Genomic DNA, 20,681 nt, shown 5'->3' on the forward strand with positions numbered 1-20,681 from the left:
GGTTTTCTAATAAATTATCAGTTCGAGAAGAAGTAAAACACTAATGTGTTATGGTGAAATCGGAACACGAGTTCATAAAAATTCTAATATTATCCATATCGTCATTGTGTGTTATCGAGACAAACGCAGGTACATCAACACGTGTTCCGATACACAATGAAAGTACTAAAATGTTATTAGGAAACGGCATGCCATCCTGTTTTTAACAGGATTTTAATAAATCAGCAATACTAAAAACCGCCTCAACAAGGAAAAGAAAGTGAAGGAACACTCGTGAACTAATATGAAAATTAAATGCTCTGGATACATGGCGGGGCAGGGAGGATCTAGTCACGGTAGACTGGAACTTTTTTGCCGGTGGAGATACGGCGGGAAATAAGTAACTACTTACAAAAAGCAGGAAACGAAAATCAGTAGGAGTAGAAAAGCAGGAAGCAAGAAGCAGCGAGCAGGAAATAGGAAGCAAGGGGCAGCGGAAGCGAAAATCATGAAGCAATGGGAAACGGGAAGGAAGAAGCAGATAAAGAAAGCATAAATTAACGAGAATCTGGAAACGAGAAGCAAGAAGCGCCGAGAAACAACAACAAAACTACACTCGGGAAGCTGAAAGCGGGAACCTGGATGCGAGAAGCAAAAGAAGCGAAAGGCGCGAAACGAAAATCAAAGCTCAATTTATTCCTTTATTCCTGCCCATTCTACATTCCAATATTGGATTATTACGTTGCCATGTATACCGGCCGATTAAACTCCAACCTCCTTCCCATCCTCAAACCACATTGTTCCTATTTTATTTTTTGTATTTCGTTGTTGACTATGGTGCTAAAATGAACATATTGGATAAAAATTGCACATCCATTAGTTTTTTATTATGTTGATATATATGTATATACTTATTTAATTACGACTAATAAAATCCTAAGGGCGTAAATATATCTTTTAAATAAAAAACAAAGTATTTGTATTTTAATACATCTATTTTAAAATGTCTTTGACTGAGAATTAAACCTTCCTCCCCAGTGACTGGAGTGACACAACAACTAAACCAAATTCCGATTGGGTAGGACCGTCATTTATTTCGTATATTAACTGCGGATGTGTTCGCTTGTGTACGCATGATTGCCACCATGTTGCTAGAATAGATTGTCGTCGATAACGAGTCTATCTGCAGAGTTTCAGTTCAATCGGATTTGATCGGAAGTCGGTTAATTTCCGCATCCAAGATATTCATTCATTCATTACCAAAAACCAAAGTGAAATTCGAACAGATGTATTTAAAAAAATATATCTTCAAAAAAGGAGTCCAGTTATTTTGCTACTTTCTTTATGTTGGAATGACCAATTTTTATATTGGAATAATTCATTTTTATATTGAAATAACCAATTTTTATATTGGAATAATTCATTTTTATATTGGAATAACCAATTTTTTTATGGGCAAATTATTTTTATATAGGAATAACTAATTTTCAGGAGTTGTTTAATAAAGGATGTGAACAAGAATATGCTTTAATAGTGCAGTAAGCAGTAAATAATGTACTTAAATGCAGTCCGTCCAGTTAAGTAAAGTTGTGTGACAATGTCGCAGTGGACTGTTTTTGTATTCCCCTGCCCCCAATTAGCGACCAGTTTGGAAGGTACTCGCTACGCCACTTATTCATCCACTTCGTTCTGTACCGTAATATTGAAGACGTGTTTGTTGTACCGAAATCTGTTATTTTTACTTTATTATTTCTTCTACAATGCAAAGAAATGCTTCGTGAATATAAAATATGTCATTTTTTCTTTGCAATCAGATTCCATTCATGAAAACATCTATTGATAGTTTGTTTGAGTATTGTGTAATGAATTCAGTTCACTAATTATTTCATCTAATTGTGGAACTTTAATTAATGCGAGTAAACTCGCTCATTTATTTAAACTAAATCAAGAGAAATGGTTTATATCTTTAAATAACTATAATATAAGTCATTTTTTAAAAGTTTTTTTTATGTAGGTAGGTTCCTATTAAAAATGATCAAAATTGCTCTCATAAGGTATCCATCAAAATATTTTTTTTCAGAAATGACACTCAAACCTGACTTATCCAACAAATAATTTAAAAGTTTACGCTAGTAGACACATAGAGTCGCACGAGGATCGAACTCAAAACCTCCCGATCAAATAAGAAGGCACATTACCAACAAATGATGAAGAAGACAAAGTTGACTGCAAAAATTTAACGAAAATTTGAAATGGAAAATGAAAAATTACCCCACTTGGGGTAACCTATGGAAGGGATGTTGATTCTACAATAAATGGGTACCGAGGCAGCGGTAACCATACCCTCCCCCCATGTTTTCAATGATTTAAAATTACAATTTTTAAGTTTTACTTATTAGTTATTCCCCAAATAAAAATAAATTTATTTATTTATTTATCTATTTCATGTTTTATTATAAGTATTTTTTCGATGCCTGTCTCACTAGTATACCTATGTCGAGACCAATATAGGAGATAAATAAATGCGTACAAACATACATGCATAATACATAAGTATTAAAGTTAAATATGTTTTAATATTCTTCCTTTTAGGATGATAGAATAATTTTCAATAAAAACAAAAGAAAGGTAATAGGAAACGTAGGTTAATCCTATAAAGGGAATAATTTTACAAAAATGAGAAAAACATGGAGCAAAAAAGTCAGCTTTGACTTTTTTGTTTTGATTATATTTTTAGGTTAGGTTGTATATATATGAATATTCACATTTTATTTCGTCAGTAGTTCCACCTATCGATCCAATATTTTAAAGATATTGATATATACTGGCAACACTGGAGTAATTTGATATCACACGTCATACATTTACGTAAAAATATTAATTAATTTTGAATTGAAATACTACCTTAATTATGAATTGGCAGTCCGTATTTACTTTTTGGCATTAAAAGAGGATTTCATTCATCAGATCATGAGGTATTTATTCACAACTAAGTTAATTGGTCAATAAGATCTTTAGCCATAATACAAGATTTACGAAACAAGTGCTTGAATTTCATTGTCTGAACAATTGATTAGAAGTAAATGTTCCAACTGCCAAATTTTAACGCGCCTTCATAGTTACAGATAACTAGCTTCGGTTAACTGACAATATACTCGTACACATCTTTTTGAACAATGTCGTTCGTAAGGCAAATATATTGGCTTGTTAACGAACGAAGAAGACGAGACAATAAATGAAAAAGCCATGCATAAAGTTTATTAGACAGACCTACTGTTGAATTTACCCTAGCAAATCTCGAAAATAAAGTGGGAATCTTAACGACATAAGCGACAAGTCGTGTAAGAACGATATTCGGCGCACGGCCCAGCGCGGCGTAATGGATGGACCTACGGTCGAACGTGCTCTAGCAGGCCGAGAAAATCGATCTTTTCGTAGGGTTTATTTTAATTATTTCTGATTAACGTATTTCTAAAATCTCAGATGTTTCTAGAGGAATACTAGTAGGAATAGGAGTTATTAATTCATCGTCTAGAATAATAAAATCTGGTGCTTACCGCTAATTTTATAGTTAAAAAAATTATATTTTTTTAATGCTAAGTTAGTGTTTTTATTAATATAAAATACAAAAACTTATATCCGTACATAGATTTTTTTAAAAAATAAAAAAAATTTCAAGGATACAGAAGTTCTACATATAATTATTTCACTATGTAAAACTTAATAGGTGGAATCCATTATTAATTATTATTAGCCAGTTATTATTAACCAGTATTAACTATTTAAGAAATAAATTTGTACAGCGCCCTTGAGGTGATTTCTCACGAAAACGGCGCTATATAAATTAGCCAAATATTATTACTATTATTATTATAAGAATTAAATAAAATGTGAGCAAACCTCGAGCAAACCCCTGTTGTTGGGGTCTTATAATGTCAAAAAGTAAATGTGGACTGCCAATCCATATTTAGATTAGTATTTCAATTCAACATTGTCAAATTATTAATATTTTGACGTTTCGGAATGTCAATTCATAGAACGTATATAATGTCAATTCATACCTCCAGTATTTTCAGCGTATATCGCTCTCTTATTTATAGCATTATCAGTATTAGTCTGGCTATCTACAGCGTGACCGTGCTCGGAAATCAGTATAAAATCGTCAGTAGTTCGCCTATCGATCCGATATTGTAAAGTTATCGACTGTGCTAGACCATCTGGTAGTGTATTGTATGGTTTTCATGCTATGCATTTAAAATGTCTTTGTCCAAAGGTGGTTTTAGCAAAAGGAGTTTGGAGAAGTTGTACGGATGTATATTATTCTTTTATAAAACCGCTGATTCTGCAAATGCATACAGATAAATTATCCGTACAAAGTTCAAGAAAAGCACAATATTTACGACCACAAATAGATAAGATTCCTGCTTTAATACCTTCCTCCATTAAAACACACTTTATCAAAGTTGAACCGTTTTCTTTTCAAGCATTAGCACCAACATTTCCAAGCGGGTTTTAAAAAGGATGCCCACGTTAAAGGAGGTGATTAATTGGGATTAGGCCCGCGGTTAAGCTGATGAAGGGTTCGGAACAATAACGTTTTTCTCATTACAATGGTTTTCCTTTATGTTAACAAGGATTATCGTTGTCGAATATACAAAATAATTGAAATAATGTACGTACTTTCATATCTACCTGATATTATTATTTTATGGACGTTATTACTTAAATTATAACTTTTAGACGGCCTCCGTGGTCGAGGGGTAAGGCTCTCGACTTGCAATCTGGAGGACGCGGGTTTAAATCAATTAAATATTAATATATCTTTCGATTTGTTCATTTCATTTCACAATTTAATCATTTAAAATAATATATGGTATATTTTCGCACGTCTAGAGTGGACGATACTTTCAGTATCACCCTGGTGTAAGATCACCATTCAGAATCGAAACTTTGCTTAAAAGGTCTTTGGCCGTATTTGATTACCAAATCTAAATAGCCAAGTACTTCTCCACCTCCCTCTTCCCCATCTTTTTTTTCTCCCCACTACCTTCAGCCGCACAACCTACCCCGATTGGTAATGCCATAGACTCACTGCTTTCAGACGGTTGGGAGCAGTTGCGACTCTTGTTCTTGGAATTGTGAATGGTGATCAGAGCGTTACTGAGAGTATTTTCCATTCTGGAATGTGAAGCAAGTATGGTACTTATAATTTTTAATGAATAAATTATCAAATAAAATTTATTGGGCACGCCAGGATTTGAACCTACGACCTTAGGCTTGCTGGTCGAGAGCCTTAATCCTCGACCATGGAGGCCGTCGCATATGTCAAAGTGTGTGTTTGTGATTGTCACAAAGAAAATAGTAATTCAAATAGTGCCCCCCCCCCTCCCCCCCACCCTGCCGACGGTTGTTTCACAGACTTTGAACAAATAATCACATTTGAATTTTGATATTCAGGTTATATGAAAGTTATATTCTTATCCAAGTAGGGCGACACTTCTTCTTCTCAAAAATATTGATTATAAGTGTTTTTATGGACCCTATATTAGCTTCAAAAATATCACTCTGTGACCTTGGATGCGATAACAATACTACTTCCCGTCAAAATAGATTTCGTGGTTGTTGTGCTGGATGCTATAGTCAAAAAAATAGACTGTGCATCAGACAGGAACAATGTGACACAATACTTTGTAATACAGCCCGGGCTGTAAACACTCCTACTGTATGTGATGCTCCTGAGTTTTAAAAGTGATAGTGTGTTAAACTCTTTAGTGGCTGCAAAAACAACTTTGTACAATGCAGTCCATGATCCGAATGTGAAATTTAGATACAGGGGAATCCAAGTAAGACTGAGTTTTTCTGGGCAGCCACAAACAAACGTCAACATTTCATAGACGATTCTCCTATTTCTATTTCCGGCAGCGGTATCATCCCAAAAACAAAAGTCAAACTTAACGGTGTCAACTTAGATTCGGACTTTTTGTTTAAAATTCAAATAAATTCACCTAATACAACCCAAATCTGTTCGAAGAAACATTCCAACAGAAGCAACCAAACTACCTATAAACTCTTACGTAGTCTCACGCCTCGATTACTGCAACGGCATTTATGCTAGCCTATCAAAATATCAAATTGACTTCAATCAGTGTTTAATGCAGCAGCACGGCTCATAACCGGGGTTTCTAAATATTTGCACATTTCAGAACACCTTCGTAAACTTCACGGGTTCAAGTGCCCTGAAAGAATCCAGTACAAATTGCGCTGGATGGTTTTTAAATCCACAATGAAATGGCCCCACCCATGCATCTCTGAACTATGCGTCCCGGAAAACACTGGTCTGAGGCAGTCAACTCTTAGATCAGCAACATCATCAGCTGTAGGCAGACTGATAGAACCTAAACGCAAGCCAAATACAAAGTTTGGTGATCGCGCTTTCGGATTTGGGCCGAAGACTTGAAATAAACTCCCTCCAGAACTAAGATCCATAACAAGTCCAAGAAAATTCAGGTCTAAACTAAAAACTTACCTTTTTAAGCTGTCATCATACACCTAAATTAAATATACCATTCCTGAGAGAAAGTTCAATTGTATCCAATTTTACAATTATGTCCTAAATCTTGAATCTAAATTTCGCTAATATAAAAAAATAGTTAATGTTAATTAAGTGTGAATCTCAAGTGACCTACCGGGTAATTATGGTACTGTATATTATCATCATATATACGTAAAAGTGTATTATATATTTGGACAGCGCCCTTGAGGTGAGTTTTCACAAAAACGGCGCTATATAAATCATACAAATATTATTATTGTCAAAGAACCGACCCATGATGAAATAAAAACAAAACTCGGATAAAACATTCAAAGAATTTGAATTTTGCCTTTGGAATTTGATGAATTGTTCTGTGAAACAATCCTTCGTTAGTCACTATGCTTCTAACTTTCCTTAACAGATGGCGGTCTCGCTTCTTTTTTATATAGTCCACCGCGCTTAGGGTTCACCTGCGATGGGGAGGAAATTTTTCATTATCTTTGATGTAATGATTTCGGTCATTAATAAAATTTTGTAACATTTCCAAAATAAAGTTGTCCCATAATTTACCATCCTATACTACTACGCAAACATATACCTTCAACTTACATACTTTCTCCCTAGGCGATAAATCACAATTTCAGATAAATTTCTTTGTATAATGCAAACTGGGCCGTTAAATCTGCCGAAGTTTGTTCCCTTTAGTGATATAGCTTTTTAGGCTGTTAAATTAAAATTTGATCGTCGATAAAGATGTTTTATATAGCCATAGTTATGTTATTTATGTAGGCCTGGTCTTAAAAGAAAAATATCATACAAAACTATTTACTTCTTATTGAAAAAGAAGATGATACTAATAAATCTAAGCGAAACATGAAACAGTACAAGACTCAAGTGGGAATCGAACCCATTATCTCTGTCTTGGGCCGGCCATTTGGAATTGAATTATCAATTTACAGGAAATCTTCCCTTGTCTCCAATGTAAAGTAAATTTTAATTTTTGATTAAAAATATATAGATTTCAACTGATATAGATGGGGTCAAAATTTTCTTTAATTAATTAATTTATTGATGTTGGAATCTGGACTGAGGCGAGATTTTCTCATGGCATTCTCCGACGTACAAATCTCGTTCCTCATTCCTGCCACCCTCATTTCTTGTCCGCGAAAACAGAGAATATTATAATGATTAGTAAAGGTTTTTAGTAGGCTTAAGTTTCTTATTTTTTTCATGGGGTTTCAGGGACTATGCAAAGTATTTTGTACGTCTTGTCATTGCTCCAGGCATTTTAGCTGGTATGTTTATCATTTGATTATTATGACATTTAAATTGTTAAAATGTAAATTCACACAAATCAGATTAATATCAATAAAGACGACGGGGATAATCTCAATGGTTCTTGGTATCCGATAAACACGAAAACTAAACGCATAAAACCATCATAAATATAATGTATTACCAGCTTTTAGATGATTGGAGTTGGCGATACGGTATCACATCTACATTCATAAGCACAAAAAACTTTCACACAAAAAAATTAACTTTTACACATCTGCCCTAATGATGGAAACTGTAATGCTGTCTGAAACGTTAGCTAAAGGATGAGGAAGGCATAATAGCCTAAAAATAAATCTCTCTACTAAGATAGCTACGCTAGTAAGGAATAATTTATGGTTGTTACAGATTGGCATCGTTGGCAAATAATCGTTTCAAGTCATTATTAGTTAAAAAAAAACTTACCTTTGGACTTATATTTTTTATTATTTATACTTTAACCTTTACACTTTATGAAGTATACTTTTTAGATTTAAGGTAATGGTACTTGTTGTGCCGTTAGTATTTAAATAAATAAGTCGTAATGCACAAATTTTTTACTCACTTCTTTTCCGTTATATATTTTTTGTTCAATATTATTTACCAGAGACAAAGAAGGAATAGAATTCAAAGCAGGTAGGTACCAGGGGTGTGCAGTTCATAGACAGCTTTATAGCCTCTATGGGCTGCATGCCCCTGGAGTTGGTACTGTTTTATAGCCCAGAATCCAATAAACTACAAAGACTACAGGAGGTCGTGCATTGTTCATACAAGTCTCGTATCAAACAAACTGCATTCTCACTTCCTCGAAACGATAAATAAAATAAATTTTCTCGAGGAAGACCTTGTTTTAACCATTAAAAGGCCTCAGATATCTAACATTAATGAACTTTATACTCTTGTGGACATACTCTTTCAAAAATTAGACATTGAATGCAATTTTTATTTATAACATATTTTCAAAACTTCATACACAAACACTTATTAGAAGTATTTATCCCGTTGCCAAATGTTTTTTTTTGTCACAAATTAAAACATAAAATTAAAACCGTCAACTGTTCATAATTAATTTGATAATGCACAAAAAAACAAACGACTTTAAAGAAAGGAACGATAGGAAGTTCTGGGAAGGAAACAAGTTTGAGGGGGGGGGTAGGAATCTGTGGTCAGTATGTCCAGGAATGACGTATGAATCCATCCATATCACTGCGATGCAAGTCGGTGGGTCGAGAGAGTCCAGTACGTCCGACGTCAAGATCTGGACAAACCGCACCCCTGCTAAGTCACCAAACGTACCAAACCACCTGGGACGATCTATGGCAGAGGTGTTGGTTATGCAATAAATGGTTCCTGGTGAGGCGGTACCCATTCCCGTCTCCTGTGTGTATAATATTGTTAAAATTAAATAAATAAAAAAATAAAAAATTGAATATTTAATGTCTTCGGTCATTTGTATTCGATTCATGATACAATGTTTTTTTGAATTTCTAGAATATAATACTATAATTCTATCTGAAACGTTAATTTATATTTCATCAGCATTGAATCTTTACAAATATCCACCGGCGTTTTTCTGATAAAATCGTGCAATTCATTTTTTTTTTAATCTGAAGAGTAAATTCAGAAGAAAGACGCTTTAATCGAGTCTTTGTAATTACATAAAGCAATTTTTCCTTTTGAGATCATAATCTTGTTTATTCTTTTCTTCGCTCTTCCTCATTATGCCGCTTCCGTTCCCGACGAAAGGCGTACCAACCGCGCCATTCCAAATGATTTATCGTCCCAAACACCTCCATACTTCATACCAACCTCTCGTGCAAATAATAATGGCGGGAGTTTGGATTGCCGCCATTGCCAAGTTTCATCCATCTTTAGTTCAGAAAATTATTACCTGGCGGCCGTGGAGGGATGCACCGTCGTCACTCCAGAATCAGAGTAGTCAATGTCTTGTAAGGAATTTAACCGTTTATTAATTTTACACTTGCCATGCCGTGTTGCTCCACGTTCTTCTTTGCCCAACGTTTCGGACAGCATTACGGTTTCCATCATCGGGCAGATGTCTAATTTAAAGAAGGAGGAAATAAGTCTACTTTTGGTAGTGAATATCTCAAATCATATTTTTCTAACTTCTGTCTATTAACCGATTATTCTCTTTACATGAAAAAATTATTAATTTGCAATTCATTATTATTATCTTACTTTCTGCATAAACAATTAGTCCAAATACACAACCTAACATACGTCATTAGGTAACAAAGAATTTTAAAATCTGGGAAAATTTAATAACCTGAAATATTGTTATATTTTTATACATATATATATATATATATATTACGCACATTTTAAGGTATATCGTGTGACTATACGTAGACTAAATTGAAATATTATTAGTAGTTATTACGTCGCTGGGCGTCTCTATTGACCCAGTTAGATAATTGTCGCATGTTGTTAAAAAAATGTTAAGTCGTGTTTAACTTCTTACTGCTTCTCTAAAAAATCTAAAAGTAACAAAAACACGAGCATATTTAACTCAAAAACGACAATCCCTATATTGATAAGCCCAATACTCAGGTGACGGGGCTTTAGGGCCAAAGTTCACGTATTCCAAATGATAAATTCAAACGAGGGACTAGAATTATTGCCGCCTCAAGAATAAACGCAGCGGGCAAGTGCCCCGTGTATTTAAACCATAAAAATGTTAAATGAGGGTTTTTTATACGATTTTTTAGGGCGAAAGGTAAATAAAAAGTAGCCAATTTCTCCGCTAAGGTGCGACGGGAAGTAAAAAAAGAATTCATTGTTTACTTCTCCCGGCACAATTGAAATTTTATATGGTAATTGGTAAACTTACCTTTACGTTATATAAAGCTTTTTATTTTAGCTACTTCATCAATAATGACAAATTCAATTTTGGGGCTTCATTTTAATTTAAATAACTTTGTTTAAACCACTGTTTAGTCAAAAAGTATCCAAATTTAAAAAAAAACTAACGATTTTTTCGATCTGTTTTTGATAAAGTTATATATTTTAGCACCTATTTCGAAGCATTTTTGTTTGTTTTCCGGTTTTAGCATCATGAACTTTTACAAAAACAAACACTGGTTTGAATGTGTATTTGAGCTAACGACCTAATTCATTCAACTGAAATTCAAGCGTGAGATTCTTATGTAATGAACCAGTCCTTAACATAGAAATTTATTTGTATATTTATATGTTTATTTGTATATTTAATCTTAATTTGTACAGAAATTACTGGTTTCATCCCGCATAGGCATCTTTAGACTGGTACAATTTAAATTTATGTTAGTATATTTTTACGAAATCAGCGTTTATTACTAGAATGGAGGAAATTGAATTTTACTATTTGTATGTACTTACATTTAATTTACCTGGTGTACCTATGTGGTTTCATTATTATCTTTGAAGGCGTACCAGGCCGAAACAGATTCGGTCTAAGCCAAACATCTAAGGGAACAAAGTTTTTTTTAATGATATTGTAAAATCTTCTAAAAGAAAGCTTCACGTCTATTTATTTACTTTATTTCATTTATAGGCACAAGTAATAAAACAAATTATTGGAATTAGAGATCAGATACAAAATTTTACGTTTTTCGTTTTGTAAAAAAACTTTTACTAAATGAATTGATTTTTTTTATTATTTAAACACATGAGCATTTGGCTTTAAAGCACAGTCCAGTAGGGTATCCCTTGGCATTGCAGTGCTCTGTGCACTTCGGGTCAATGTTGTCCACTTGGTCCTCGCATAAATCTTCTTGCACGTAGAAGGTTAAATCTGTAACAAAGAAAATAATCCGTTAACGGCTATCGAACTGTCATCCTGGAATTTCGATAAGGGAAAGGACGAAGGGGCGAAAAAACAGCCCGAACAAAACAGCTCCGACAAGAAAGGGTTAACCCATCGTATATTGTGGCAACCTCCTGATTTTAGATTAAATAGCTTAAGATAGAAAAGACGTAGGTTAGGATTAACGCGATGTAGGTTGGTACTATGAGAGAAGAAAAAAATAAAAAGGAAAAGTGTTTTCCAAATAAATAGGTTTTTAACTAAAATATCAAATAAATATCACTTTAAACATTATGCAAATAAAAATAGGGAAGGGATAAATAAAATCATATGTTAGTCGATTGTTCTCTGTGTTGCATAACCACAGTTTGGTAATAGACTTAAAAGCCGAAACAGCTGTTACAATAACAAAAACTAAAATACTTTAATAAAAATTAAATTTAATAATGACATGAAACTTAATATGCGATGAATAATAAAAGACAAATAAATAAAATTAAATCATAAAAGCTGTTGTCGATTGCTATCACGTCATTTTATTGAATTGGTGTACAGAATGTACAAACGTTATGAAAAACAAACAACAAACCCCAGACAGTCCTGAGGAAAGTACGTATTTATTGATGTAATAATCCATTTTTTTGTCATTTTCAATGTATTTTATTTGATTTCTATATTTATGTGAAACTGATCAAGAGTCCAAGCTGTTCCCATCCGTCTGGAGCCAGTGAGACTATGGCATCCCCAATTGGGGTATGTTGTGAGGCTGAAGGTAGCAGGGAGGGAAAGAAGATGGAAAAAGGGAAGGTGACTAAGCATCTGGTTATTCAAATCTAGTCAACAAACACGGCCAAAGCCATTTCAAGCAACGTTTCAATTCTGAATGGTCGTCTTACACCAGGACGATACTGAGAGTATCTTCCACTCTGCAACGTGCGCAAGTATACTTTATATTATTTTTAATCAATCAATTGTGAAATAACACAAATTTATTAATTAAAATTTACTTGCACCCACAACATTCGGCTTGCTAGTTGAGAGCCTTACCCCTCGACAACCGAATTCCTTGAGGTCTTTTCTCTTCATTCATTCAGTGATGTTTTTGTTAAATGAATACATAATATTAGTTATTGCTATGGTCTGTAGTGGCAGTTTGTTGTAAACCTGAGGCGTTGTATATCTATGGTGTCTTTGAGCAAAAGTTATCGTATATTTCGGTACCAAAAGTCTCCCTTGTATTTATGCTCTCGAGTCTTTACAATGTATGATATACATTAATGGTTTTGATACACGTATTATTTTTAGGCTTACCTTAATGAATAATTGCTTGACGTTAAGAAATCTTAAATATTGGAAAAACGACTTCGGTGAAAACCTGAAGGTCTTTCTATACAGGGTGTATCGGCAAGTACCCGACAAACTTTAACCAGCTATTCCTCAGCACATTTGGAGTAAAAAATGTTATGGGCGCTTTGCTGTCCGGTAACACTTTTTTCCATTAAAAACAAAAAATAAATAAAAAATCCACACTCCGTCACTGTCATTTGCATTGTTTCTCGTGTTCAACAGCTGTTATTAGCAAGTGTGTCAAAAAGTGTCCTCGCTCTTTCGTACACACTAAATAATAATAGTTAAAAATGAGACGAATGGTGCCGTGCCATTTCGCTGTAATTGTAAAAGCGCGTCAACGTAGGTACGTACGTACATTATTCAACGAAACTCGAACAAAATATTTCCAGATGGGTTTTCAAACTTTGAGAAAGGATAAAACATTGGTGACATGTGGTGAAAATATGAATAGTAAATTTTTTATTAAAAAAAAATGTTACCGGACAGCAAAGTGCCCATAACATTTTTTACTCCAAATGTGCTAAGGAATAGCTGGTTAAAGTTTGTCGGGTACGTGCCGATACACCCTGTATATGATTCGCAGGAATATTTTTTATATTTTTATCAGATGACATAGAAGTAAAGGCAACGCCCCCCCCTGTAAATTGATTTAAATTTGGTTTTCAATTTATCTAGATGCCAAACGTATGGCTTGTCAACAGGTCCTTGTTTATTATTATTTTAAAATTACTGTTTTTACACTTTATGATATTTATATTAATATTTACCCAATGCATACATTTTAATTCTCCCATTCAACAAATATTTAATTTGCCATTACCATTCAAATACACAAATTAATCAAAGAAAATTTACTTGCGCACACCGCGATTTAAACCCACTACCTCCAGCTTGCTAGTCGAGGGCCTTACCACTACCACGGAGGCCGTCAGTGACTTGTTTCGTAAGAGCTGTTAATTTATTTTTTAACATTCACATCATGCAAGTAGATATCGTAATATGGTTTAAATAATATGTAATCAGTAGAAATTGTGAATAATTCTTGTCAACTCAAATACCGCAACATTTGCGTTAAATACTCAACAGATTTTAGATATCAGGGTAATTATGTGCTTGTACGATATTACCTTTGTTCAAAATCACGGTTTCGCTATAATAATAAACCACAAATACCTTTTACAGATTCATGAAAAAGTATAATCCATGATATTATTACGTAATGTATGCAAATAAAATAGTCATCACAAAATGAACAAACATAATATTATGTTCAAAAGAAAATTATTATACTTTGTGCTGATGATATATCTTCAAAGGCATAGTATTATTATTTCTAAGAAAATTATTATACATAATAATACCATGTCAAAACAGGATCTTTTCAGAAATTAAAACCATTCACGCTAATGAAAATAAAAAATTGATTTAATAAATCCTCGACATAACGTTGCGGAGTAGGATTCTGACTTTTTTTTGTTATTTTTGGACGGAGTGAGTTGTCTCATTGCGGTTGGCAAGTACGCGGTTGCCATCTTCGACTTCCGGACCGGAATTGTACAGCAGCGCCATCTCTGGGTCTGTGTGAAAGGCTTTTCCACGATGGCAAAAAATATAACGAACAATATACACAAAGCATTTCCGATTTCCCAGGACGACTATACCATAAATATCGAAAAAATAACCTTCTTTATTTATGTACCATATTATTATTTAGATATACAATAACGGTATGTACTTACTATGGGTCACTATTTTTTAATCCTGATAATATTCTGCCAACCGTTAGAAGCGTCATAGTTGTCCCGCCATTTTTATTTAGTGTTGGATCATGCGTGCGCTGGCAGTGGAGTATTTTTGTTTTTTCACAATTTTCATCTAATTTTTTCGGCTCCTGCGTAAAGTGATTTCGTGTTCAAAAGTAGGTATGTTAGTTTTTTCTTAAATTAAGTTTACTTAGCATGTTTGTATTCTACAAATTACGATTGCAAAATCATATTGTCACATGTAGTTTACATGTTTTGTTGTCATTTTTTCATAAAAACTTAGAGTTTGTTAAATCGTACCGCAAGTGGTTTGGTAAATCGTACCGGTACGATTTACCAAACCAAAGTAATTTGTTAGTTGTTTTTTAAGTAAATTATTTTCTAGTTTTAAATTAAAGAGTTCAGTACGTCAGAGCCTTTGTTGCGACCACTACCACTAGTGACCTCGTCAGAGTCTTCCTTTTCACCACCAGATGCAGTTCAGAAAATGTTGAATTGGGGCAAACGAATTCAAACGCGTCGACATCTTTTCAACTATCAATTCTTGAGACTTCTCCAATACCAAAGAACCAAGGAAAAAAGAACACGCGCACGGCACAAAAGGCTGCTGAAATAACAGCAAGTCCGTATAAAAAAGGACTAGAAGTTGCTGCTGGTAGACGCTCAGCTGTCAAAATGTCCAAATTAAAAATTGAAAAAAAGAAAAATAAGATTATTAAAACTGATAAAAAGCCCATTAAGGGTAAGAAGTGTGCTCGACGAAAGAAGGCCAATTGCAGAAGTAGTGATAGTGAAGATGCTGACAGTATTGTCGTTTTGAATGATTCGGATACGGATATTGATGATGACGATAACGAAAACTTATGCCACCTAGGCTTTAGTAATTATTTTGAAAAGGCAGGACCCAAAGAAGACTGTATCCAGTGCGTTCATTGCCATAAATGGGTGCATGAAGCTTGCACTAGTAACCCAGACATTTGCGACACATGCATGCCTTAAAAATGTCCATGTTTTCTTCGACATAAATTGGAATAATGGTCTAGGTACGATTTACCATACCGGTGGTACGATTAACCGTACCGGTTCGTTAAATCGTACCGAAAACCATTTTTTATAAAACGTTTAATTTGAAAACATTCCAGATGCCTGTAAAATATGATTTAAATAAATATCGTACCCAATAAAATAAGTATTTATTTGAACCTAACTCCAATTCTCTAACCCATTTCGATCATACAGTATTGAGAGTTAAGTGCGAAGTGGTACGATATACCATACTCTCCCCGATATACTGAAATACATACTGAAATCGTGTTATTCGTATTACGTAGATATCATTAGTGATATTTTGACGCCCTCAAATTTTATACATTTTATTAACAACTAGCTGTACCCCACCAAGCGTTGCTGTAGCTCCGTCTGTCTCTGCAGATAGAGAAACAATGGCGCTGTTTTAAAAAAACATGTTTTTCCAACATATTACGCTCTTTTTCAAAATTTAGCTATAACAGGTGACATCAATATAATATAGGTATATGAAAACATACGCGTATTCGTATGCAACGTTGTGTCAAAATTTAAAAGCAATCGGATAATAACTTTCGGAGATTTAAGATTTTGAACAAACGAACATTTCCATTTTTATTTATATGTTATGTATATATAGATTTAGATGAAAAAAATAAAAGTGTATTTGTGGCACATTTTAGAGTAATAGTTTCTCTCAGCATCGCTCTGGTGAGATTCCTGCATTCAGAAATATTCGTGTTTAGTGAGCAGATCTGACTAGCCGGGTACTACCACATTCTTCCTGGTCTCCTTGCCTTCAACCATATAACATACCTACTCCATTTGAGGATGAATTAGTCACACTGACTTCTGACAGTTGGGACTCGGGACTAGTTAAATAAAATCACTAACCTTCAAATAACTACCTAGGAATGAAGGTATATAAAAAAAATATGATTCATGATCAAGCATTCCACATCTGGCCTATTCCAAATATGGTTTCATGTTGTATAACCATATATTTTTTTAACTAACCATACTTTATCATTGAAGAAGAAAATAATAAAGAAAAAGTTTTTTCTGAAAGCGTACTTTATTTATTGTGCCGAAAAAAATATTATTAAACCGTGTGAAAAAATTCTCAAACAGTTTTTTTTTCCAGTGAAAGATTCCGAAATGGTTTCCTGAAAACGGCCTCAAAGCATTTCTTATCACAGAAATTTATGCAGAAGACTGAATTGTGGACGGAACAGTGACAGTTTACTGAGCTAAAAGATACGTGGTATATTTTCACACTAAGTCCCTTCTTTTGAAACTTTTAAAAGGCTAACCTGTGAAAAAATACAGCATAAAGCAAATAATGTTGAATACATAGCTCTTTTGTTAACTTCATATTTAAAATATTAGATTGTACCACGTGGTACAAAAACTTTACTGTGGATGTTTTAAACTTACAAAGGCTTTTTTAATTGTTTTTTTTTAAAATACAAACATTCCCGAGTTAAGTACCACATTATTCCATAGTAAGCGGAAAATGTTACTTGTGTTGTGATGGAGTACTTAGCCAGCCGAAGAATTGAACACACTACGTTTGGGTAGGACTCAAACGAGATGTCAACTCAACTACCGACCGGACAGTTGACCTAAGTATTTAATTCTAAGGTATATTCGTATATATTCATAAAATTGTTTTTAGAAATTTATATTACATCGGGTGAAAGTTATTGAAATTTTTCGGATGTTAAAATTTTTTCTTGAATATTTAAGATTTAAATTTCTTAACTAAAATTTCATTGGTTTGTCTGGTGTCTAGGGTTTGAAAGTCTTATGCAAATAGGCGACATCAGTTTTCTTACGAATCGGTATGATTCTTGTCGGTATGAGTCTAGGCATTTGTGTTTCACTGTGTCTGTGTGTAACTCCGGTTCGATGAAGTGATTGTGGGAACGATTCAGAAGAGCGATGAAACGGATACTTACCAAAATTCTTTATTAATTAATAATTCTTTATCTTACATCTGTATTTCTTTTTGACAGATGTCGTAATTTTTCAAGTTTACTAACAGTGTTCATTCGAAAGTAAAATGTCTTATTTCTGAGACAATATTAGCGATTCGCGAAAATTTGTAATAGAAAAATCAGAAAAGAATAGGTCACATCTAGGACTTGAACCCAGGACCCTCGCTTTGCCGGGGCGCCGCTCTGTGAATCTTTTTTCTGTTTTATCTGTTACAAATTTTCGTTTAAAAATCGCTTATATTGTCTTCAATAATTAAATATTACAATTTGAGGTTTTGCTCAGCAAGTTATTCCAAAAATAAAATAAAAATGGTTGGCAAATAATATCGTTGCTTTACCCTTTAACGGATCAAATAGATAAATGGATTATCTCGTCTATGAATAATATATATAAAAATAGTAGTTACATTATTCTAGGTCGGATAGATGATACATTGAATAACGTGATTCTAACAAATGAATAGATTATGAACATAGTCTATGAAATGATCGTAATATCGTAAAATTTCCTTTGTGAAGTTTATGGCCAAAGTAAGCTACCAAAATCATAATTTTATCCGATCAGGTCGGTAAATAAGATAATTCCGTATAATAGTGGAGAAGAAATAAAAGGGTATTTTTCTACTTTAAGTGGGAGTACGGATTCTGTCTGCTTAAGAGAGCTTTTATGGTAATCATAGAATCCGAAAGTCAGTTTAGGGACTAATAGAATCGGCCCTTTAAGTTTTGGGTCTGTATGTAGTACGTATTATTATATTATTCTAAGACTTTGAGAGTATGTAAAATATCTTTAGAGAAAGGATATAGTAAAACAGTAAGGTTTAGAGGGAGGATGATAATAGATGTCAAACACAGTCGAGGGAAAGTGTAGGAAGTAATTATTTTACAAAGTTGAATGAGCAAATGAACATTGGAGTAATAACATAACGAATTAATTAATTGATAATCCGTGTTTTATTTGAAAGAGCTTTGGGGCTTATTCTATATCTCGAAGTTCTGTCCAAAAAGTTGTTGTCCCTTGTTCCTCTTTTCTTTCGAAAATTCTTATCTACTACAGTAAAGAATAATAAGAAGATTTCATAAAAGACATTCTACCCACTCGGCCAGTGAGATGACAAGGTATTTTTAACATTCGTAATATTTTCGTTGTCAATGGTGGTTCGTTTTATCTTGTTACCTACAATCAGATCGTTACTTTCAAAAATTGGCCGTTGAACTTGCATTCCCAAATTAAGTGTCGTCGTGTAGAGGAAATGGTTCCATGATAAATCAACACATCAACAATTCAACACACCTTTGAAAAGTGATATGAAGTCATTAGAAACGATGAAAAAAAAAATTATACCTAACCTAACCTAACCTACTTAACCCAGTTCATAAAGTTTTTGTTTCATCACTTTCCATGACCTTATATAACTTTTTAAAGATGTGATGAATTTTCATTTTGATGATTTATCCGGTCACCAGTGGAAATATAATTAAATTTGTGTAGCGTGATCTTCACAAGAAACAAGTATTAATTAAAAGTAAGGCTTTACCGTTTCTATTATTTCTCCTTTTTTGACGCGATCGGATAAGCTTCAGCAATCGATCACAATTTACAGTCAATTTAAATACATTGTTGTTTAACCGCTATATGGCATTGTCCATCTGAACAAACTTTCATAAATTTGTTGGAAAGAAAGGCAGGAATATATTTTTTTTATATCTCTTTCTACCGTGATTTTTTTGCAGGGGTAGATGGAAGGGATGGTACATCGATGGTCGTACAGCGGAGACAAGGAACACACTGCCCAATTCATTTGGTAAAATTTTCGTACTCCCTTTCAACTACAACAATATCAATAATGACATTTTTTGTAAAATTTGCATTCTAGTACACCCAAATTAATACTCACGTGATATTTCCCATGTTGTTTTATCAGGAATACCAATCAACAGATGTCACATAGCGTCAACTCCAATCAATGATAAATAATTCTCACATGGTTTTTCCACTCATACGCCTCTAATATCTCTTTGAAACTGCTTTCAGTCTTCTGTCATCCCACCTATACCAGTTTTCACCGTCGCTGACGTACATAATTGGTATCAACACTTCATTGTGGAATCAGATTTTCTCACTAGCGACTACTCTTCAATTCTTAATTAATCTTTTGCATTCACCAATTTGTCTACATCCTTGTCAACACGCACATTTTTCTGTTCTGGGCAGAACAGATACTCTAGCACAGCAAAGCATTACAAAAGAAAGGGTTCCGTTGAATGAAATTTCTAAAACAGTATATGTTTTGTGCAGTCCATTTACAACACACACGTAACATAAACTACATATTAAAAAAATAAGAAATATAAATTACATATTGTAATGGGTAATGTACGGTATTTACACGCCCCTCGAATCCTTCAAAGCTGCTGTTTTAAATGTCAGTCTTAGAAATATTATTTAATAGAAAATCTATTGTTCTAAGCATAAAAATTACAAGTCAAAAACAACAACTTTTCAGGAGAGCGATTTCAAATGTATATATAATCTGTAATTACTTTATTGTGTGATTAAGTAACAAACCTTTTTTAATTGAAATATATTGTTAAGATTTTTTTATTTTATACAACTTGAACATATTGTCGTAGAGATTGAAAAAATAAAATAATCTAAAATTTAATTATTTTAACTTGATACTCTTTTCACCTAGCATCATAGAAATTACTATTTAAATATCCTAAAAAACAGTATACCTATCTTCTCAAAATAAGAAATCTTGTACTGTAAATACAGGTTTTTTTATATCCAAAACCTCATTAATCAAGTAGTCCAAATGAATACACGACATCCCTTTGTGACAATGACAACGTGTGTGGTAATTTGTTAGGACAACTTGCTAGTTTGCATATTATTAATGGGTCAACAG

General features: G+C 33.5%; 1 long non-coding RNA gene across 1 annotated transcript in view; it reads right to left on the reverse strand.

Moving 5' to 3' along the window:
• Positions 1 to 11,343: 11,343 nt before the first annotated feature.
• The window catches only part of LOC149424617 (uncharacterized), a 29,072-nt gene continuing 19,734 nt past the window's right edge, over positions 11,344 to 20,681 (reverse strand). Inside the window, exon 2 of the long non-coding RNA XR_016302123.1 lies at positions 11,344 to 11,618. This is a non-coding gene — a long non-coding RNA (uncharacterized LOC149424617). The remainder of the gene's footprint in view (positions 11,619 to 20,681) is intronic.

The sequence above is a fragment of the Hesperophylax consimilis genome, chromosome 4 (assembly GCF_061612785.1).
Source record: "Hesperophylax consimilis isolate HC1 chromosome 4, BYU_Hcon_1.0, whole genome shotgun sequence".
Classification (NCBI taxonomy): Eukaryota; Metazoa; Arthropoda; class Insecta; order Trichoptera; family Limnephilidae; genus Hesperophylax; species Hesperophylax consimilis.